Source organism: Zingiber officinale, chromosome 4A, assembly GCF_018446385.1.
Source record: "Zingiber officinale cultivar Zhangliang chromosome 4A, Zo_v1.1, whole genome shotgun sequence".
NCBI lineage: Eukaryota > Viridiplantae > Streptophyta > Magnoliopsida > Zingiberales > Zingiberaceae > Zingiber > Zingiber officinale.
This window is the reverse complement of record NC_055992.1, coordinates 25,380,704-25,404,484: the sequence shown is the minus strand read 5'-3', so window position 1 is coordinate 25,404,484 and position 23,781 is coordinate 25,380,704. Positions and strand designations below refer to the sequence as shown.

General features: G+C 41.6%; 1 pseudogene; it reads left to right on the top strand.

Moving 5' to 3' along the window:
* Positions 1–5,218: 5,218 nt before the first annotated feature.
* Positions 5,219–6,903, top strand: LOC121969736 (annotated as a pseudogene).
* Positions 6,904–23,781: the final 16,878 nt, after the last annotated feature.

Genomic DNA, 23,781 nt, shown 5'->3' with positions numbered 1-23,781 from the left:
AGCTTGTAATAAAATTAAATAGCTCAAGTTCGACTCGAGCTCGGATAAAAAAAACTCGTTTAATTTTTAAACCAGCTTAGTTCGTGCTCATTTAAGATAAATAGCTATAATAATTAATAACATAATAATAATAATAATATTATTATTATTATTATTATTATTATTATATATATATATATATATATATGTTCACGAAACTCTTAACGAATACGTTCGCGAGCCTCTAAATTAACATGTTCGTAAAGGCACGAAACAAATACTGTTAAGCTCGAGCTCGAGCTCGACTCTATAATATTTTCAAGCTCGAAATCAGACTCGATCTCGACTCGTTAACTTAATTGAATGTACTCAATGAACTTTTTTTTGAGCCGAGACCCGAATAACTTGTAAGTGGCTTGACTTGTTTACACCACTAATTATAACACTCAAACACTTAATAATATTTATATTCATATTTTTATATCACAAAATATAACGCTATAAATTTTCTATTGCCACAATAATAATAATTGTATTAAACCTTAAGAATATTCATTTTTTCACAAAATATCTAGAATCATTTGTAATACAAAAAAAATTGTGGAACCGTCATATCAGCGGCCCCCTTAGAGCCATCATTTTTAATACAAGATCGTACCGATTCTATCGATCCTAAGTAATTCCAACAATTCTATTTCGACTCTATCACATAAGATGACTCCAAATGATCTACGAAACGATTTGAGACTTTTCGGATCAAAAGATTGTGCAATCCTACAATCCGTATCTGCATGATACCTACTAAATGGTTCAATTATGTCCCCAAGGTATAGCGCAGATGGTAGACACATGGTATCTCTGGTGTAATAACTGGAGGTCGATTCTCAAAAACTAATGATCTGAGAGTTATCTTATCATACACTTAATGTCTGTATACCTGTATTTATCCATCGTTATATTCATTGGGTTGGTACTAAGGAAAAAAATGATTAATCAGGCTGGGTAACGTCGAGCCTAGAGGCGACCGGGCCGGTCCCATGAAAATTTCCCACCGGCCACCAAGGTAATCGGGAATCGTTCGCAGCGGACAGCCTAAGAGCCCAACATCCTTTAGTTGCATGCCCTATTTGGAGAAAAAATTCTTACAAATTCGTCATAGTTAGGGTTCAAACCGCGAGTATTTGGATGATAACTTAAATACCCTACCGTTGTATCATAACCTTGGGGGCATTGGATTGGTACTAAGAGGTCATTAAGATAGTGATTTTTTTTTTTTAACTAAATGATTAAATTTTAATCCAATCTATATCCAAATTTTAATAATTTAATTTAATTTATTCTGTCGATTTAAAATTTGTGAGAAAACATGAATCTTATATTTTATTGGTTTAATTTATTATTATTATTTTTTAATTATTTTTATAAAAACAATGTATTAGAGCATGCTACTGACGGCCGCACAAATTATAACCCCCGCATAAATTATAACTCAATTGGAAAGTATGAAGCATAGAAATAAAATTTTTAAAAAATATTTTAATTCAAAATTAAAAAAAAAAAGGAAAAAAAATGCTAATATCCTGCATGACACGCACACTCGCTCACTATGCGCGTCGCGCATTATATCTGCAATTTTTTTTCTCTTTTATTTTTTAATTTTGAATTAAAAATAATTAAAATACTTTTTAAAAATTTTATTTCTAGGATTCATGCTTCTCAATTGGGTTATAATTTGTAAACTATTTATTTTGTAATTTATAGACTGTGCACAGCATATCACCACTCTATATATATAGAGAGAGAATTGTTATGCTACGGATTCTATCCTACGGATTGTTACGAAACAACTGTCACGTCATATTATTTTATTTTTTTAATAAAACATTTCCTCTTCCTTTTTTCTTCTATTTCTTCGTTCCGTGCTTCGCGGCGCCTCGTCACCGTGCTTCGCCGCGCCTCGTCACCGTTGGCCACCCGCTCAGTCGCCAGCCACCCTCCCGGTCGCAAGCCGGCCGCTAGGCCGCGCCTCGATTCCATCAGTGATCCGGACGTGACCACGCCGGAATTCGGACGCGACCGCGTCGGAAATCGAACGTGACCGCGTCGGAAATCAGACGCGACCGCGCTGGAATCCGAAAGCGTCGGAATCCGGACACGATCGCGCCGGAATTCAACCCGATCACGTCGACGTCCCACTACCCCATCTGTGTCTACCTCCTCCATCTCATCCAACTCATTGGCCGGCGTCGATGCCATCCTCATCCACTACAAGCTCCACAGCTCCGTCCTCGTCTGCGACTCCGACCACATCTTGAACGCCTTCAAGCTTTTCAAGAAGCAGTTCGACAGCGGCTGCATCTGGGTTCTCCCCTACATCTGCATCTCCCCCCTACAGTAGCATGCATGACGACGTCTGCTCCCTCGCCCTCGACAAGAATATTACCATCGTCATCCTGCCCTTCCACAAGCAAGACATCCCCAGCGGCAACTTCATCTCTGGCGGGGGCCACGCCATGCAAGCATTCACCGTCAACATTCTGCAATATGCCCCCTGCTCCGTCGGCATCCTGGTCAACTCCTTTTTGGAAAGGGGGGGTTGCTACAACTGCAGCGCATAGGATAACTGCGCCGTCGGTCTGACGGTGGTGTGTTTCCTTCTGTCCACAGAGTGGCTGGTGGAAGGGCGGGATGCGCAGGCAGACAAGCAGGCGCTGATGCGATTCCGCATCGAGAAGGTGGACGGGGAGCGGGTGGAGTACCGGGAGGAGGATGCGGGGCGCGACGAGGTGCAGAACGAAGAAACAGAAGAAAAAAGAAAGAGGAAATGTTTTATTAAAAAATAAAATAATATGACGTGACAGTTGGTTCGTAGCAATCCGCAAGATAAAGTCTGTAGCATAACAATTATTTTTCTCACTCTCTCTATATTGGTGGCACGCACTGGTGGCAAAAGGCGAATACGTTCGCCCCCAGCGAGGGTCAACCCGTCCCAGGGCCAACACGGAGAAGATAAATCACGGGCGGCTACTAGCCTTTGGAATGATGACTAGCACATAAAGGAGGCATTTACCTCGGCTATATATATATATATATATTGGTGATATGTTGCGCGTCGCACAATGCGCGACTGTGCGCGCACAACATATCACCCTTTTCTAATTATTTTTTTTTATAATTTGAATTAAAAAATCAATATTTCTATATATAAATTCTTAATATATAAATATATCCCCTAAACATATTATAATATTTCATAAATATTTAAATTTATTTCATTTTTAATTTTTATTTTTACTAAACATTATAATCCAATTAGGATGCCTAAACCCTAAGATAAAATCTTAAAAAAAAATTATATTGAAAATTATAACCCAATTGGGATGCATGAACCCTAAAATAAAATCTTAAAAAATATTTTAATTAATTTTTTTAATTCAATTTTTTTTAAAAAAATAATAATAACAAATAATAACATACGATATCTATTATTTCGATTTTGAATTTTAAAAATCAATATTTTCTTATATATAAATCCTTAATCCATAAATATATCCCCTAAATATATTATAATACTCCATAAATACTTAAATTTATTTCATTTTTAATTTTTCTTTTTACTAAATACTATAACTCAATTGAAAAATTGAACCTTAGAGGTAATTTTTTTTTAAAAAAATAACTTACAAATTATAACTCAATTGGGAAGCATGAATCCTAGAAATAATATTTTTAAAATATATTTTAATTATTTTTTTAATTCAAAATTAAAAAAAAAAATGTTGATATCCTGCACGACGCATACAATGCACTACTGTGCGTATCACGCTATCTTATATATATATATATATATATATATATATATATATATGATACGGCTGGCAATGGAGGGGCCCAAAAGGAAAGGATGAGAAGGGTCAAGGTCATATAACGGTCAAAAGTCAAGGTAATGTGGCAGTCAATATTCAAGCTGACTGGGCAGTCAAAGTCAAGCATATGGGATAGTCAGAGGCCAGACAGACTTGTTGATCAAGGGGGTGAAGCAGTAGAAAGACGAAGGGAGACAACAGGCGGAACACAGGGCACAGGTCGGGATCGGCAGAGCTGTTTAGAGACAGCTCGATCTACAGGCCTGCAGTTTGAAGGCCAGGAAGTACAAATCACAAGTCGGGATCGGCAGAGCTGTTTAGAGACAGCTCGATCTACAGGCCTGCAATTCGAAGGCCAGGAAGTACAAATCACAGGTCGGGATCGGCAGAGCTGTTTAGAGACAGCTCGATCTACAGGCCTGCGATTCGAAGGCCAGGAAACACAAAGCGCAGGGTATAGGTCGGGATCGGCAGAGCTGTTTAGAGACAGCCCGACTCGCAGGTGACGCTTGGAGGCCGGATCTAATCGGAGGATGCGAGGCAGACACAGGCCACAATAGATCGGATGAGCTAAGCCGTGCGGGAGTCGGAGAAGCACAATTGTCTGTCAAGGGGTAATCATTACATATCAGCGATATGTGCGAAGGCGGAGGTTTCTAAGCGAAAAGATGCCCTCATAACCAATAGCAGCCTGACAGATGTCCTTCATTACAAGACAAAATCCATGTGTAAAGGCCGAGGTCCCTAAACGAGAAGAGGCTTTCACAATCAATAGCAGTACGACAGGTGTCCGGAACTACACGACAAAGCCCAGCGTCTAACGCTTTCTGACATAGTTGCAGGTTCTAGAAGCGAGAAGGGGGCATAAAAAGAGGGGCTTCTTCGTACGCGGGTACGCTCTCTCGTCACTTTTTCCTCTCCACAACTTTTCACTTGCATTCGTTTCTTTCTCTCTGCGTCTTTTCTGGGAAAAAAGTACCTGACTTGAGCGTCGGAGGGCCTGACCCGGGGACTTTTTCCCTGGGGTTCTGGTCTCTAACGAAGGGGAGGAGGGGATCGTCTGATTGTGTGCAGGGGTCTGCAGCAGCGTCAGCCGCCCGTGGGAGCCGGACCACCCACGACCTTCCGTCAACATCTAGGCCGCCGTGACCAGCCTTCGTCCGACTCAACTTCCGAACAGGATCTATATATATATATATATATATATATATATATATATATATATATATATATATATATATATATATATATATATATAATTAAAATATTTATTTTGTAATTTTAATATTTTAATTTAAATTGTTGGCATTAATTAAATATAATTCACAGAATAAAGTGCCTAGTTGAAACCATGCATCCGATGCATGCCCTTTTATTCTTCACTTTACAGACTGCTTATTGATCTTCTCTCGCACTCCTCCACTTCCATCGATCAAACATGGGCGGGTGCATCTCTCATCCGACGACGGCCTCCCTCCCGAGGCTCCCCGCCCGCACTGAGTCCACTCTCCTCCGAATTCCAAACGCCTCCGTCCACCTCGTCACTCAAGACCCCGATGCGGCGCCGATGGAGCTCGCCAGGGGCGACCTCGCGATCCTGAGCATCGAGGAGGAAGGCAAGGCGCTGGCCACGGTGGTCAGTGTCGGATCCCACCTCCGATGGCCCCTCACCAAGGACGAGCCGGTCATCAAGCTCGACCCGCTCCACTACCTCTTCACTCTGCACTCCACGAGTTATTAAACTATGGGGTCACCTTTCCGGCGCCGCCCCACCAGAGCTTGGCTCCCCTCGACAAGTTCCTCGAGGAGAACGCCTGCTTCTCGAGAGGCTCTCCGAGGTCGGCCGCTGTCGATTGGAGGGAGTACTCTCCGAGGATAGGGGATTACAACGGGGCGCTGGCGACGGCCATCGCCGGAGGAACAGGTCAGCTCGTGAAAGGGATCTTCATGTGCAGTAATACCTACGCCAGACAGGTCCGTTCCGTCGTCTTTCCTTTCTCCTGTTGTCATTTCGATCAATTCTAAAACATATTTTCCATATATAGGTTGAAAAGGGTGCTTCTCTGCTTCAGTCTCAAGCTTCACCAAACAACTCTAGCGCATCAGCGAGGAGAGCTACGAAGGAGGGAGGAAAAGAGGGAGAGATAAATAAAACTCTCCGACGGTAAAGACCATACCAATTAAATTTCCGAATGAAAATATTTCATTTACCTTTTGTTTTCAGGGTGAGGAAGGTGTCAGAGATGACAGAGAAGATGAGCGGGAGCTTGCTCGACGGCGTTCTTCGGTTCACCGGCTTGATGGCAGCGCCGCTGGCTCGAACAAGAACCGCCAAGTCTTTAATGGGAACGTTTCCAGGAGAGGTCCTCATGGCCTCGCTCGATGCAGTCAGTAAGTACTACGACTAACTAAACAGTGCCGATAAGAGTGATCGGACTCATGGATTTCCACTTGCAGACAGCGTTCTTGATGCAATAGAGGCAGCTGAAAGAAACACCATGGCTGCCACCTCTGTTGCTGTTTCGGGAGTCGTTTCAAACCAGTAAGATTGTTTGAGTCTAAGGCTCTAAGCAATTTGGAAAAATGGTTGTTTAATCAGCAATTTTACGAAAGGAATTTGGTGAAATTATAGGTTTGGAGAGAGTGCAGGGCAAGCAACAGAGGATGTGTTTGCAACAGCAGACCATGCAGTAGGAACAGCTTGGAACCTGTTCAAGATCCGGAAAGCCATCGATCCCTCTGCTTCTGTTAAATCTTCGTTGCTCAATGAAGCAATCAGGAACAAAAAAGAGAAGGGCAGGTGAGGATCAAGTCTCGTTCAAGCATACAAACAGATTTGGTTTGGACCTTTTGGACATTAAGGATTGTTTCGATCGCCTGTATAAACTAAGCATCAGTGATTTTCTTCGACTATATATTCACGCTAAGTTTAGAATGGAAAGTGGACATTATGCTCAACGTTTTGTGCTTTATTATTATTTAGGTTCCAAATCAATAATTTATGTAAAAAATGGAATTTTATGTAAATCACTATTAGTTAAAATTTTATTCTACAATATGAATTTGACTTGAAATTAGTTACAGAATTTAATATAATTAAAAATTGTAAATTCATTTGGATTTTTTGTTTGTTTCTAAAAGTTTAATTTAGTAAACTTGACTAACCCGCATCACACTTCTTAAAATGATATATAATAAGGATAATATTAAATGATTAGAATTTGATTGGTCAGAATATATTTTATAAATTATTATCAAAAATATTTTAATAATATCATCTCTATATATTAATTACATACATGTATTACAATTCAATTCTGAACAATTAGATTCTGACCAAATATATTTACCGATGTGGTCATCCTTGGAATGTATGTATTCGTGAACAGTGCCAGACAAATGAAGCACCACAATCCACCAATAGATTGAAACAAGCTACATTCCACCGACAGTTGCAATAAGGTTTTCTGCACCACAATTTATTATCTCATCAAGGTTTTCTGTTTCAAAGAAAAAAATTATAGATTAGAAAAGTTGTTATATGATTTGGAATAAGTTCTAAATAATGACATAAGTTTTTGATATTACTATAACAAAAGTAGATTTAAAATGATAAATATGACAAATGGGTCTATATTAAAGATAAAAAAATGACTATATCATTTTATGTCATTAGATTTTAAACTTCTTGATTTCAAGTCTATCATCTTTCTTATTGGGAGCTTACTTATTTTACTAGTTGTTACTTAAAATGTTTACTTGATTTGAAAGCCTTTTACCTACAATCGACTTTTAAAAGAGTAAGTTTACTTTAAAAGGCTTTAAAGAGAGAAAAAATGATTTTAAATTAAGAAATAAAGATTTTCCTAATATAAAAGTTTTTAAAATTCAAGGGGAGTTTTATATTGGGGGAGATTTTAGAAATTGATTGTCAAGTATGTAGGTGCAGGTAACTTGACATGATGCAAGCCTTAATTGAGAACTAGGTAATAACAAGTCATAGTTGAGAATTAGACAATAGAAAGATTTAGTTGGGAACTAACCAATGGACAACAAGAAAATCTAGTTGAGAACTAGACACTAAAAGTCCAAGAGAATCAACTGAGAGCTATGGTCTTGTCAACAGAAAACCTAGTTGGCAACTAGATGATGAAAAGCCCAAGAGGATCAGTTAGGGTTGAAGACTTGGCGAAGTTTAGGTGTGTTTGAAATCCTCAACTTGTGTATAACTTTATATCGTAGGAAGCTGCCTGGTGTTTTAGGCAACCAGATGGAATCCAAGTGATCAACTAGAGATAAGTTTTGGTTGACTAAGTCAAGAACATCTAGGAGATTAGAGTGAGGTGCAGTCAACATTGGTGTCTAAACGACTAAAGTAGCTTTCAGGAAACCTGAGTAGGCACGATTGAGCGATCCAAAAGAGATGGTCAAGATAGGCATTTGGCCATGCACTAGGCGCTAGGAGGTTTGTTGATGGGTGACTCATATTTGGATGAAGGCCAATGTGATGGATGTCAAGGAAAAAAATCTGTTAAGATTTTTAATAAAATTCTATTATGATTTTATATAACAGAGTTCTGTTACGATTTTTCATAACAGAATTCTGTTACGATTTTTCATAACAAAATTCGGTTACGATTTTACCAGGTCTGAAATTTATCTATTATTTATAGGGATCATTGTAAACCTATAGTACAACAACAATCATAAGAATCATTGGATGTGATTCTCTTGTGTAGAGAGAATTCTAATAAAACTTCGGCCTTTTTTGTGGAGTAGACACGTCGCCAAATCACAATAACTCTTCTTCTTTCTGTTCTTCTCCTTCCTCATGTTTTCTCTCATTTTGTGTGTTGATCCTATCCAGAATCTGAGTCAGATGGAGGCCAGCGAAGATGGTGTTGGTGTTGACGAAGAGATGACTTTGATGCACTCAGTGTATGCACGTCCGAAAAACAAACCCCTACGTGGAACTTCCTGATCTATAGTATGAGGACTGGTAGTACCTGAACTCTGCACACACTCAAACAAGCATCCAGAACGTTAGAGACCAGAAATCAGGGAAAAAAATCCCCAGCGCAGGCCCTTCGACTCTCAAGTTAAGTCCATTTTCCCCAGAAGAACATTGTATTATGAAAAAAGAACTGTTGAAGATGAGTGCGTATGTGTGCGTACCTGGCTAAGGAAGAGGACCTCCCTTTTATATGATGATGCATACCTTTAGAGTCTACCGGTTGTCAGAGAATGTCGGGTGTCAGGGCTTGTCGAGTGAGAGAGGATGTACGGTGACCTCCTATTGGTGGAAGGAAGGTTCCATTAGCAGATGATAGCAGACCATGGGAATATTCCCTGACATATGACAGTTATTCTCTGACAGGAGGTTACGATTCCCTAACAATGTTGTCACTTAGCTCTTTTCGTCTGGACTGGGTTTAGCTATAGACAGCTCAGGATGACCGTTCAGATGTACCACCCAGCTTGAGTCTTGATGAGGAGGATGAGCGGTGGCAACCCACCCGGGCTCTATCTGAGACTATAGAGAGGGACCCATCTTTTCATGCCTTGATCACTGAAGGGTCGGTCGGGGGTTGTTTTAGTGAAACTACCAGGCCTGTCTACACGGCCAGAGCTAGGGAAGTCTGATCAGTCGGGGGCAGGTCAGGAACTAGTACGAACTCCATCTTATGTCTCAGATTTGGGAGACCTGCCCTAGCTGTGACCGTCCAGGAAATATGTGGCTGATGACATGAGGCAATCCAACTCCCTCTTTCTCTTGACTGTTGACTGTCATGTCCCCTTGACTTTTGACTGTCACATCCCCTTGACTTTTGACTGCTACATCCCCTTGACTATTGACTGCCTAGCCTTATCGGGCCCCACCTTTATGCACCGTATCACAAACCTCTCCTCCAAGTCTAGGCGAAGGAAGCTCAAGTCTAACTGACTAGACCCTAGCACACTTGTGACTCCACCTGCGTATAAGAAACTGACGTGTAGCTGATTATCTTTACAAAGATTGAAACCTGTATCCTTGTCACAGTGCTGCTATCGGTCTAGTGAAGGTGGCGAGTGGTAAGCTCTCTAAATAGATGTCACAAATAAACTCCCAAATTAATGTTCAGATCGAAAACCCACAACTACACAAAGCAATGTTTTAGTATAAGGCTCGAGTCGAATTTTTCGAGGATCACGCTAGACGTGTTTGTCTTGGATTAAGAACACTCTTTTTGGGTTTTCTAAATATGAAATGGAGGTTTGGTGTTAAAATGCAACAGAGAGCAGAATTAAACTTGTTGACAAAAACCATTACCTACTGCAGACTTTACTTAAACGTACTACAATTCAAACACTTAACACATACTTGCACTAATTACTACAATCAAACCTTGTTTATTCTACACATGCACAAAGCAAACTAGATCTCTAATTCTTGTCTACCAGCACTAAATGTAAAACCAACTCTACTTAGCTAATTTAATTCATCTATAGAGACAAAATTCAGAATTCCAGCTTCATTCACTGCAGATTTAAAACAGAGCACTTGCTTTACATTGAACAGAACCAATCAATATAGAAATTAGCTACTCTATTATACGAACTAAATTATCAGCTAACAAATGGTTTAATAGAAATTTCAGTCACAACCAAAGAACTGGTTTGCAGCAGCACTGCCGCAAATAACAGAACCAAAACAGAACAACCTAGTTTAGAAATGAAAAGAGCATATTCGTGCATAAGAATTAAACTAAAAACGAATCTAAGCTATCTTCAAACAATTTCAGAAACAAAATTTTGCAGGAACAAGAAATCTAAACTAAGAAACAACTGCAAGAAAAACTAAACATCCCTACACCTAAATCTAGGACCAAATTCATCTTCTCCTTGCTGTCACACAAGGATCTGCAGAGAACACTCCAACAGAAGTCAGATGGTGTCCTTGAACTCGAGAAAACTCAGATTAACTTGTATCAGCTCACAAAAATACAGCGAGATCAGTTTCTGAAGTGTCTCTCTGCTGCACGCTGCTGGGTTCACTGGCACTGGAGTCACGAACTGAACGAAGGCTTGAAATGGATGGAAAACTGTCGGAAAAGGGCTCAGAATCACCGGAGGACCACCGCCGATAATCCTGTGATGGAATGGAAACTCAGACCAGAAGAACGCCACTGATCTGGGCTGAGAATCGCAGCCCACAGCTACAGTACCATGCTCGCCAAATCCACTCGCTGATGAGAACTGATGGTCGGAATCTGATCATCGGAGGTTGAGGAACTCCACGCTGGTGAAGACAAGCTGGTTCGAAGCTCTGGAAGAAGGGAGGGAGCCGCGTCCGCGCCGTCACGTAAACTGGCACGATGAACAGTACGCGAGCTCACTGTTCACCGTGCCAAAAATTCCCTTTTATACCTAGGGGTTGGTACAGCTGGGGTTTGACTCAAATCCAAGCTCAATTGGGGTCAGTTAGGGCTTTGGGCTCCATTTGGTTGAGTGAACCATGCCTCCACTTGAATTATGAACCCATTAGTACCCTACAAGACCAAATTCACATAATGAGAAATAAATCATGCATAAGATGGAAAAACCTCATAAAACTCATAAAAACCTTGTTTGGGGAAACATGATCAAAATTGGAATTAAACATGTGCAAATATATAAAGAACACCAAATATTAACCCAAAATTAATGTATCAATTCATAGCTTATCAGCGAGTCATAGTATTGCCATTGGCCCGGCGATGTTGGAACAGATAAAGATGATCTAAATGCTCAGTTTGCTGACAAGTGTTTGCAAGAATAATGCTAGCTCATACCTTGCGCCGGGATGGGAGTTAGTAGCCTGACCGAGAGGTCGTTAGTTGCGAGAGCATACTCGTTTATAACTCGCATTGAGGTGAGAGTTTGGAAAGCCGACCGAGAGGTCATTGGTCGTGAGAGTATGCTCACTTATAACTCGTGCTGGGGCGAGAATCTGAAGCACCGACCGAGAGGTCGTTAGTCATGAGAGCATGCTCACTTATAACTCGCGTTGGGCGAGAGTCTGGAACGTCGACCGAGAGGTCGTTGGTTGTGAGAGCATGCTCACTTATAGCTCGAGATGGGCGAGAGTCTGGAATGCCAACCGAGAGGTCGTTGGTCATGAGAGCATGCTCACTTATAACTCGTGCTGGGGTGAGAGACTGGAATGTCGACCGAGAGGCCGTTAGTCGTGAGAGCATGCCCACTTATAACATGCGCTGGGGTGAGAGTCTGGAACACCGACCGAGAGACCGTTGGTCAAGAGAGTATGCTCACTTATAACTCGCGTTGGGGTAAGAGTTTGGAATGCCAACTGAGAGGTAGTTGGTCATGAGAGCATGCTCACTTATAACTCACGCTAAAGTGAGAGTCTGGAACGTCGGCCGAGAGATCGTTGGTCGTGAGAACATGTTCATTTATAACTCGCGCTGAGGCGAGAGTTTGGAATGCTGGTCGAGAGGTCGTTGGTCGTGAGAGCATGCTCACTTATAACTCGTGTTGGGACGAGAGTCTGGAACGTCGGTCGAGAGGTCGTTGGTCGCCCGTGGACTTATCTTCTGTCCCTTGGAGCAACCTATAGTCATAACTCCCACTCGATCATCAGGTCTTAGCCAAATTTGAATCTTACTCTTATTTCAAGGTTGGGGCGAAACGCCAAATTCTGATCAATGTTTCCCACCACCTTCTACTCCTATTCCCAAGGTAACTACATGGAATTCTTGGTCTTCGAGGCATGGCGCCAGTTTCACCAAATCAGCCTCATGATTTCTCTGTCTTTTCTATCATAAATGTCATTTCATAGGAAGATGACATGTGTCTGACTGATTTCCTTTGATATGATGGCTGACACACACTTTCTACACGGGACTCAATAGCGCCTCCCTTCTGGCGATCAGACGGTTATCCTTCGCAGTGTCGTTTCGATTGTCTAGCTCGCATCGCTATACCTCTTAGTGGTTTTAGTTTAAAACCCTAAAGGCATCGAGCGGTTCTTCATCGATACTTCTTCTTCCCTACTTGATTGCCTTAGCGTTCGTGTGTTTCTTTCATAAGTGTTCCTTTTCCTTTTCTCTTGCTTCCGCATTTTTCAGATTATGGTCGGAGAAACTTTAGTCCCTTGATATACCTTCTTCCGCTCTGATTTTGATAGGAGTGATTTTAAGTTGATACAGTCTAGCTTGAAACTTTCTGATGACTACACCTTCCACATTCCTGGGCCTGATGATCATCCCTGTCATCCTCCTCCTGGTTATGTGACCTTCTTCAGGGATTAGCTTCTTGGTGGCCTGCGTTTCCCTACCCCCTCTTTCTTTTTAGAGTTAAGTCAATACTTTTGTATCCCCTTGTCCCAGTTTGCTCCCAATGCCTTCCGTTCTGTGTGCGGGATGGTAATCCTATGCTGTCTATATGACATTCCTTTGACTCCTCAACTTTTTCATCATTTCTATTCCCTCAAACGATCATAGTCTAGCATTTTTATGGTGCAATCTCGGCCCGGGTGTAAGTTCTTCATGGACATGTCTTCTTCTAATAAAGGCTGGAAGTGTCATTTTTTCTATGTGCAACTACCCGATCTTGTGGCTTGGTTCACTTAGTGGCGTTCAGGTCTTCCCCCTCCTTCTGAGTTAAGCGTCCATCAGCATAAGTCAGATTGCTTCACTACTTTTGAGAAACTGGCCGGGGTGTAGCTCCAACTCTCTTCTTTGCTACGGGAGAGTGTGTTGTATACCTTTGGGCTGAGTCCCATCCAGACTCCCTTGACTGTACCTTTTGGTAAGATCAAACAACTCTTCCCTCATATCTTCACTAACTGAGGTATCTTCTTTCGTCAGTAGAAGTCATCATATTCAGAGCTTTTTCCCTCAATTCCTCCACACCGCCCAGTGATATTCTGCGAAAACATGGAAGAGAGATTATGTCTAGGTAGGAGGTTCCCCAGGCCAGCGCTTTAATAGGAGCCTCCTCCCAACAAACGGGAGAACATGAGGTTCTTAAAGAAGAATATCGGCCTTCCGTGAAACCTTCTACCATCATTGCGTCCAGTGAGAGGACTTCTTCTCTAGCGGTCGAGTGCCCCTTGTGCCTTGAACGCAAGAGGCGAGGAGTGACTCCTTCGGTCCTGTCCTCCCCCAGGAGGCCACCATTGCTATGGGTATTTGCCCAGACCTAGACTCCTTCCCAGACTAGCACTCCCACCACCCGGAGGTCGCAGCCTCCTGTCCAATCCCTGCTCAAGTCATGGACCAGACATCCTCCTAACCGGGGGTAGCCCGCAACTTCCACGCCCTCTCTACCTCCAACGTTTGTCGCTCAACCGTCATCAGCAGCTCCTGCACCTTCCTCCCACTCTAAGAACCGATCGAAGGGGCAGTATGTGTTTACTTTCTCCTTCCAGCTACCATCCATCTAAGTGCTGGGTACAGCTCCTTCCTCCAGCACTCCTCCTAACTGCGGCCAGGTATAACTATATGGCACCCTGATCGACTCCTAGAAGAACATGGCCAACCAAATTTTGGAAAGCCCACAGTTGAATTTGTCCAACACATTTTCCCAACAAATGGTGTTGGTAAGTTTTAGCTACTCCCTTTTCATTTCCTTGGACTGTTGCTGATATGGTGCTATTTGCAGACTTTCATTATGGGGCTAAGCATTTCTCAGTTTGTGGTCGGCCTTTGTTAAGAAAATGAGTCCTTAACGGCTCATATTCAAGAACTGGCGTCCCTAACGACAGCGGATCAGATTTTCGATCTCACGACCCCGGGAGTTTGGTACAATCTCACTTGCAAATAGTGGAGGGCCAAGCTCGGATCGCCAGGGACTTGGCCCATGTTGAGTCCGATAAGGTGAAATCCTTGGAGGTAGCCCTGAAGACCAGTGCGGCTAAGCTTAAGTCTGAGGGTCTGAGGTGCATCCAAAGCCTGACCGATTTGGAGACGAAGGAAATAGAGGTTACCAACCTCTCCTCTCAACTACTGGACCTGCAGGAGGCCCACTCTTCCCTATAAATAGACTTGACAGCCAAAACAACCGAACAATCTGCTAGTACTTATCAGGAGGTCGGCCTTCAGAAACGAGTAGATACAGCTCAGGCTACACTCAAGTCTTTATGGGTAGAACTTTCGGCAGCTAAGACTGAGGACGCGACTACCCACCAAGAGTTGGCTAGAGCTCAAGATGAGGGGTGCAAAGCCTAGGAAGAGCTGAAGGATTACTAGAAGGGGAGGACTCTTGCCTTGCAACCCATAAGACTTCCTTCCTAGCCTCCAAAGACCTTAGAGCTAAGGTGGCCCACCTCATAGACCAGATGTTATGCTATGGTGGTGAAGGGGCCCTGGTGCAACTACAAGAGAAAGGTTTGCTCCGATCAACTCTGCCTGAAGACTTCCTGGACCTCACCCGTCTACTTAAAGAGCTACCTGAAGAGCTTTCCCTGTTTTTGATTAGTCAGGGGCGTACTATAGTTATCTTATTGTTTTACTCTTTGTTTTAAAACAACTACTTAATATCCAAGACTCTGCTTTGAACCTTGGAATTGTAGTTATTTAGGATGTTGTGTAAATAGCTATGTTGTTATCGTGCTGTGTTATGCGAATGTCCACTGGGTTTTATTCAGAGCCCTTTGACATTTCCGCTTCTACCTCTAAGTGATGGGCTAAGTGTCTGGCCTCTAGATGGATATCTAGTCGGCCCTTCTACCTAGGTCGACCCCATTACAAGGGAGGCTCGCTCCCCTCGATCGTGCCTTAACAGTGCACTAGCTAATTTAGTTTCCCGAGAGGTCCCTTCTGTGTCAAGATCGGGTTACTCTATGTCAATGTGAAACGCCTGCTCGGTTGTGAGCTATAGTGATTTTGGAGTCCCCTCACTTTCCTAGGCGAGAGTCATTGTAGCCTCGTCTATTTCCGGTGTCATAAAGGCTTCCACTCTCCTTTTACCACGTGGCCCCTTGATTCGCCATTTTTTAACAAGACCACTCTTACACGATATTCTATGATAATCCAATGACCAGCACAACTTCCTTGCCTTTGGCTGACGTCACCCACTTTTTATATGAATCGTATGATTAGTGTTGAAGATGAGGCACTGTGCCTAGCACCCTTTATGCTGGCTATATATTCCCTCCTCCGTCTTCTCTCTTGAACTTCTTGTAGACAGCCAGAATCAACTTCCGTTCTCTCCTTTCTCTTCTGATTCTGCCTTCTCATCCCTCCTCCATAACCTCTTCATGGATCCTTTAGAGTCTGGGTATGCTCTCGGAGTGTCGACCTTTAGCAGTGTAGATCTAGATGATCTTCATTTCTTGTATGAAGTGTCTACTGCCATGCATATTATCATACCCTTCGGATCCATCACTTTTACCAGTTTCCTCAAGGTTATGTGACTTGCTTTGATGAGCAGATCATAGCAGGTCTTCGTTTTCCGATCCACCCCTTTTCTCCGACGTGAGTCGCTATTTCTTCATTTCCCTTTCTTATCTTACTCCTAATTTCATCCGGATTCTATGCGGGTTCGCCCTCATTTGTAACTTGTGTGACATCCGTTGGACTCCTCGCCTCTTTCACTATTTTTTCATCCCTCGTCGTCATAGTGAAGGCCTATTTCATTTCTAGGCTCGCCCCAGGACTACCTTTTTCACTCCCTTACCCTCCTCAGAGCTAGAGTGGAAAGAGAGGCATTTCTTCCTCCACTTTCCCTCTATCGTAGAGTAACCGACCAGGCACCAGACCGCTCTCCCTTCTACGCCTTTTCTAGGAGACTATCACTTAGACCCTGCATTTATGGAGGCATCAACGTAACTAGTGGGCTGTCACTTTGATTTGCGCATGCTACTGACAGAGGATGTCCTGTATCTATTTGAGCTAAGCTTCATGCCATCAGAGTTGCCACACTCTCTAGGTAAGTACTACCCCAGCTTTAGTCCTCTTATACCTTTTTATTCTGATCCTTACTTCTCCACAGCGGATACTATTGCCCAAGCATCTGCAATTAGACCTCTTCTATTGAGTGCTCTGGAAATAAATCGCCAAGGGCGGATAATTTTGGTCGATCAAAGCATCCGACACTCCATTTCGAATGCTTCCCAGATAGGCACAGGTACTTCTACCTCTGGTCCTTCCGCTCCTCAAGTGACACAACCCATCCGTTACATTCCTATTCCTACTCGGCAAACTCCACTTGCTTCTCACACTCGTCGTCCCCATGTTAGAATTTGAGGGATGTCCTAAGGCAATCACCTTACGATTTTTTCTATTTATTTGATAAGTATATATTCACTATTTGAGTACATATTATATATTTGATTGTCTTAAACTCATTTACTAAATGTCCATAATATAATTCATAGCATAAGAGAATTTGTGATTGGATCGCAATTAGTGATTATCTCTACATGTGAAATTATGAATATATTGAAATTTCTTTAGTTTTCGAATTGATGTATTCATACATCATCAATTCTGTAAGACTAGCATGAGTTATACTCTTTGGTTCGGCCAAACAGCCATTTTCTCACTAGATGGAGACATTGGATGTCGAAAGTTAAACGTGAATGTTGGTTATAATAACTAGTTCATTAAAGTGACTCGCAGTAAGACTTCATATGGTTCTCTACATATATATAGATATGTCTGTGAAGTTCTTACTATAACACAAGTGCAAGTTTCCATCGACTTGAGGTATACAAGTCATCTTGGTCATAGAGACTTATACTTTGATATCTTAAGCGAGCATCTCATTGAGGTATGGACCCAGGATGATTGGGTATAAGTTAAAGTACCTGAAGGTGTTTGGATAGCCCACAGAAGATTCATTGCTCCTTGCGAGGAGACGTATACCCTATGACTACTCGTTAGGATTATTACTCAAAGTCTTTGGCTAAAACATTACATATTAAGAGTGCGAGACTCTTGTACACATGTATTAGTAATTTGAATTCGTAGAACGAGAAAGTATTACTTGAACTAGGTGTGACGTAGTCAGCCTAGTGGGGGATAAGACACATAGACCATGTTCAGAACCAAGTGGGTATAAGACGAGTGAAAGGAAGTAGGCACAACTCACTGTAGCTGCTGAAGGGTTTAAAATTAATTCTAAGATCAACTATGATTTTCTGACTAATTGGGGATCATGATGTACTACTAGGTGCCACTCATGATCATTCTATAATTAAGTAATTAATTATAAATGACAAAGATAAATCGAGAACCTATTGGGTCACACGCACTAACGAGTCTCTAAGAGACGCAAAACAAGTTAAAAATAGGATTCTTAGCTCAAGAGATAAATGTTTGATTGAACTATACATAAGACAAATATGAAAATATTTGTCGCAATAGAACACTATGTGAAAATGGACAATAGACTTCGCCACTGTTTACTTCGTCAATCAGCAATTGCGAAGTAATATATGATAATCAATTTCGATAATAAATTTGATGTAGTAAATACAATTTTATACTTCATAGGTTTAAAAACGTGGACCTCACTTCTAATTTTATTTGACTTTTTATTTCATACTATATATTCGGAGAAGTAATAAGTTATAAAATAAATTTTATATGGATAATTGATGAAGTAATAAGTTAAATGAATTAATATTAGTGTTATAGTTGGTTAAAAGTTGAATTGGTTTATTATAAGGATTTTTCACCGAATTGGTTTATTATAAGGATTTTTCACTAAACCCTAAACCTTAATCTACCCTTTTAATTTCTTCTCGCATTTTCTCCTCTTCGCTTTCTCCCCGACGCGTGATGGCCACTCGTCACGGTTCGTCCCTGACGCGCGACAGCCACTCGACACCAGCCTTCTCCTTCGTGCCTCTTTTCCCCCGACGACTACCTCCTCCTTCGGCGTTTCTCCCCAACGCGAACGACAGCTTCTCCTTCTGCATTTTCTCCCTGACGCCAAGAGTCACCCGACACTAGGTTTCTTCCTTCTCGACCCCTTCTTTCCTATGTTGTGACATTAATGTTCTTCCTATAGATATCTCCTTCATCTCTTGAGTAGTAGGTATGTTCTGATGAAAGGTTTCAGTTTTCTGTTAGTTCCTCTAGAATTGGTTCATCTATTGCTGGAACATAGAGTCTGGATTGCTTCTGGATTTCTAATTAGACTACACGGTGTAGTTTCCCTGTCATACCTAAAAACAACTACCATGTTAGAAACATTTATCTACAGAAACCCAAGAGCCAAATTGTGCAAAACTAAAGCCAACCATTAACACTTCAAATTGTTAGGAGACAAGAATATAAAACTAGGATGGTATTTGTTTTTTCTTCCCACCAAAAGAATATGAACTCCAAATTTTTTTTACAGCAGTACCATAACAAAGACAACTTTTTTACACGATATATGACTAAACTAAGGATAGGTTACTTGGTATGTCGATAGATTTTCTCCAATTAATCCCGAGTAGTCTGCCAAAATTTTTTTTGATCATAGCACCTAATGCATGAACAACCACAACACTGTTTGAAGCTTGGTATCGATGGTAAATCTTCAACTTCAGAAAAATCAACAGAAGTAGAGAGGGACACGAGTTTGGAACAGACAGTCTGTCATAGGTTTTAACTCGTACAGCTTGAATCATTAGGAGAAGGAAATGAACTGCTGGAGAAAAAAGGGAAGAATCTGCACTTCTTGAGCAAGAAGGAAGATGAGTGAAGAAAAGAAAGGAACGTAATAGGATTGCAAAGGTAGGTGATAAAAAAAAGCTGATACGGAAGTGTACAAACAAATGAGAACATTAACTACAGCACATGTCAAATGCAATGTAGGTTGACCATTAGAGAAATGTTATGCAATGTAGGTTGACCATTTTATAGTTCTTTCTACAATGCAATTATGTATTTACAAATCTATATTATTATTTACAATGCAATTATGAAACTATTGATCACTCTTTTGTTAACCAACACATATTATAAACAACTTAATACCATTAGAGATTAGTATATTAATTTTAATAAATTTTTCTTCATACCACACACCAACCTCTTTGGTCTGTCTCTTCTTACTTGTATTAGATTTCACAAATTGATCTTCCAATGATTTTACATTTTGAGTTACATGTAGTATTTTTTAACTTTTATTTATTTATTTTAATATTTTCATATTTTGACCTATTTGTTTGGGGATTTTGCTAGATTGAAATGAATATCCTGGATATACTTGGATAGAAGGTCCAAACAGTATGAGGAGGGTGTGGAATAATTCATTAGAGATTGTTTATAGAATCCGAATATTGACCCCAATGACATTCATTGTCCTTGTTGCAAATGTATCAATCTTAAAAAAGGGTCGGTTAAGTCCATTTCAGAGCATCTTTATTTCTACAATTTTAGTCAAAACTATGTGAATTGGATTTGGCATGGTGAGCCTGCTAAAGATGATAAAGTAAAATGGAGTGTCAACCAGGGGCCAATTAATAATGATTATGACAACTTTGAAACCGCCCATATGTGTGAAGCAACGTACGATAACTATACAGAAAATCCTGAAGCGTTTATGAAATTTTTAGAGGAATCAGAGAAGTCGTTGTATAAGGGATGCAAATGTTACACAAAGTTGAGTGCACTTGTTAAACTGTACAATACCAAAGCAAGGCATGGAATGAGTGATGCTTTATTTTCAGATCTACTATTAGATTTTGGGGATATGCTACCAAATAATCATAATCTACCATCCTCAATGTATGATGTCAAAAAGACATTGAGTTGTTTAGCGCTGACTCATGAAAAGATTCATGCTTGTTCAAATGATTACATTCTTTATAGGAAGCAATATGAAAACTGTGTAAGTTGCCCTAGATGTGGCTTGTCACGGTGGAAGCTAACGAAAAACAAGGTTGAGAAGAAAGGTGTTCCTGCTAAGGTGGTTTGGTATTTCCCTCCCGTTCCAAGATTTAAGTGCATGTTTAAATCTTTAGAGACCTCGAGAAATTTAACATAGCATGCAGATTCTACAAGAGTTGTTGGTCAGTTACGTCATCCAGTTGATTCACCGTCATGGAAGTTATTGGATCATATATGGCCTGAATTTGAAAGTGAGCCAAGAAATCTTCGCCTAGCAAAAACTGATTCATAAAAAGAATTAGAATGTAGCTATTACGCTAGATTCTAATTGACTCCGTAAAATCGAAAACACCACGAAAAAAAATTACGTGATTGGTGGTTGCACCAGATCAACACGACTCCGCTCTGATACCAATTGTTGGATCGAGAAGCGCTAGTGGGGGGGGGGGGTGAATAGCGCTCGTGGCTATTTCACATTTCGGAATCGACTTTATAAAACTCGACGAGTAATAAGAGTAATAAAGCAGCAGAAATAAAAGGCACACAATGCGAACACAGGTCATTTACTTGGTTCGGAACTTGTGACGACTCCTACTCCAAGGCCCGCGATCGTTGACCGCTTTCGGTGGGCAACAACTATAGAATCAATAAAGTTTACAAGTATAACAATTACAGCTCAAATTAATATAATGATCTTATACCGACAACAAGAGATGAAGAAACGAAGCTCCGGGTCGTCGGGAGGTTGTCGCAGCACTTCGGGATTGTGTCGTTAGCAGCTTGTCGCAAAAGGATCGTTTGGATGAAGATATTTTGAGTGCTGCCTCGAATTCCTCTTTTATACTGTGCTGGAGGCGCCTCCAAGCCTGTCCCAGGCGCCTCCAGGCCGCTGAGTCGCACAGGTGGATCAGCACAGGCCTGGTCGTACCTTATCTGGTTTAAGGCGCCTCCAAGCCTCTTCAAGACGCCTTCAAGCCATGGTCCAAGGCGCCTCCTGCTTCATCCGAGGCGCCTCCAGCTCCTCTGGACAACTGGCTTTGGCTTGCACCCGAGGCGCCTCCAAGCTCCATGGAGGCGCTCGAACACTATTCATCCGAGGCTAAACTCTAGTTTTTGGCCCTGCAAAACATGTTAGTCTACAAATACAAACACATCCTGCAAAACCAAGTTAGCACAGATATTAATCATGATAGTAGAATATTTTGACAGTCTTCGGACTGTCCGGGTCTGACTTCGGATTTTCGACCGGAAGTCCTAGGTCGACCCGACGCCTACTGTTCCCTTTGCGGGGAACGCGTCCTCACCTATTCCACTCAGGAGTTTTACCTGTTGCCAGTACGATCCTCCAGATCGACTGGACTTTTGCTCGGTACTCGATGCTTCCAGACTTTCTGCTGGACTCCCGCTTCCTGGCTCGTCCAGTCTTCCACCTGGTTCGTGACACCAGGACTTTCCACCTAGGGTTACCACCCCTAGGACTTTTGCCTGAAGCCCTCGATCCGTCAAGACTTTCCGCATAGGGTTACCGCCCCCTATGACCTAGGGTTACCACCCCCTAGGGTTTTCCACCTGCCTAACCGCAACTAGGACTTTTGCCTAAGTACCACTTAGGACTTTCCTGCAAGCTCCATGAACCTTGTTAGATAACAATATAACCTTAACTTTGAATTCCTTTGCCATTATCAAAACAACGGTTCGATCGTCGGATGCTTTGTAACGACCCGCCTCCTACTGACTAGGCTGCGAGGCCGATCGTTACGTAATGCTATGCTAAATTACTATTGCGGAAAAACTGGATTGATTAAAATTTTTACTAAACTAATTACTGTAAACTGAACTTAATATTCTAGGTGTACCTAGGAGTCATACACATGCTAGGGGAGATATTCTATGCCTTTCGGATATCCTGCTAGCTGTAATCAGGCATTTCAATCGATCCATGGATCGATTGGCCTGTCGGATCGATCCCGTGATCGATCCAGCTTGATACTGGCACGGAAGAAGGCTCTGGATCGGTCGGCTGACCGATCCAGAAGCTGTATCGCTTCTGTATGTGGCTGGATCGGTCTACGGACCGATCCAGGAGTACACTGATCGGTCGGCTGACCGATCAGTAAGCTTCGGTACTCACTGTTCGCAGACGCTAACTCTATGTTCGCATCTGGATCGGTCGGCTGACCGATCCATAAACTCTCTGTTCGCACACTGATCGGTCGGCTGACCGATCCAGTAGCTCACCCCACTTCCGATCGGTCTGTAGACCGATCTGGGTCTCTGATTTCGAATCAGAGCCCCTGATTTCAGCACTCTGGCGTGCCAAAACCTCACACAACAATTCTAAAATCAATTGGAATATATTCTAGCAACTATTAACCAGCATTCTAACATAATTACTAACAAACTAAATAAATCTCCCATGGTTTAAACATTCTAAGGTCTAAAAAATGCATGAAAGAAGAAATACTAAGAATTCAACTATTTAAGCTTGCTAAAACCCCTGAGGATCTTTTATTCCAGTTCCTGCCACACACACCATCTTTGCATTGAACTCTAACTTCCTCTGCTAGTCCATTTTCCCTTTACCTTTATCTGCAGTATAAGGAAAGTAGAATCTGTAAGCTTAAAGCTTAGTAAGAAACAATCTACCTCACAAAAACATGCAACGATGCAATCATGTTTTTAAAGAATGCTATTTAAAAACATGCACTGGATTTGTTAAAGCATGGCATACTGAAGTTACATGGCATAAACACTGAAACATGGCATGCATAATAAAATCTAAGCATGGAGCTATCTCATGGTATCAACTAGGAGAACTAAACTGAAACTGAAACTAAAACTGAGCTAAAACTGAGCTAGTGCTGATCTTAAACTATAATCACATAACTAGATTATGAGTTTGAAAGCTATTATCATAATAAGTGAAAATACATAATCATGTTACTAATGGGCCCAACAACTGTACTTGCTGTGCGCGCATCCCTAACTAGACCCGGGTTTGCAAGTCCCGCATTTAGTAGGGTTTACTAGGTTATCTAAACCTAGGGACCGACTATGGGAGCCCAGCCCAATGGATATCTAATCCAGTACAGTGCCACTGAAAATAAAATACTGAATATAGCTAA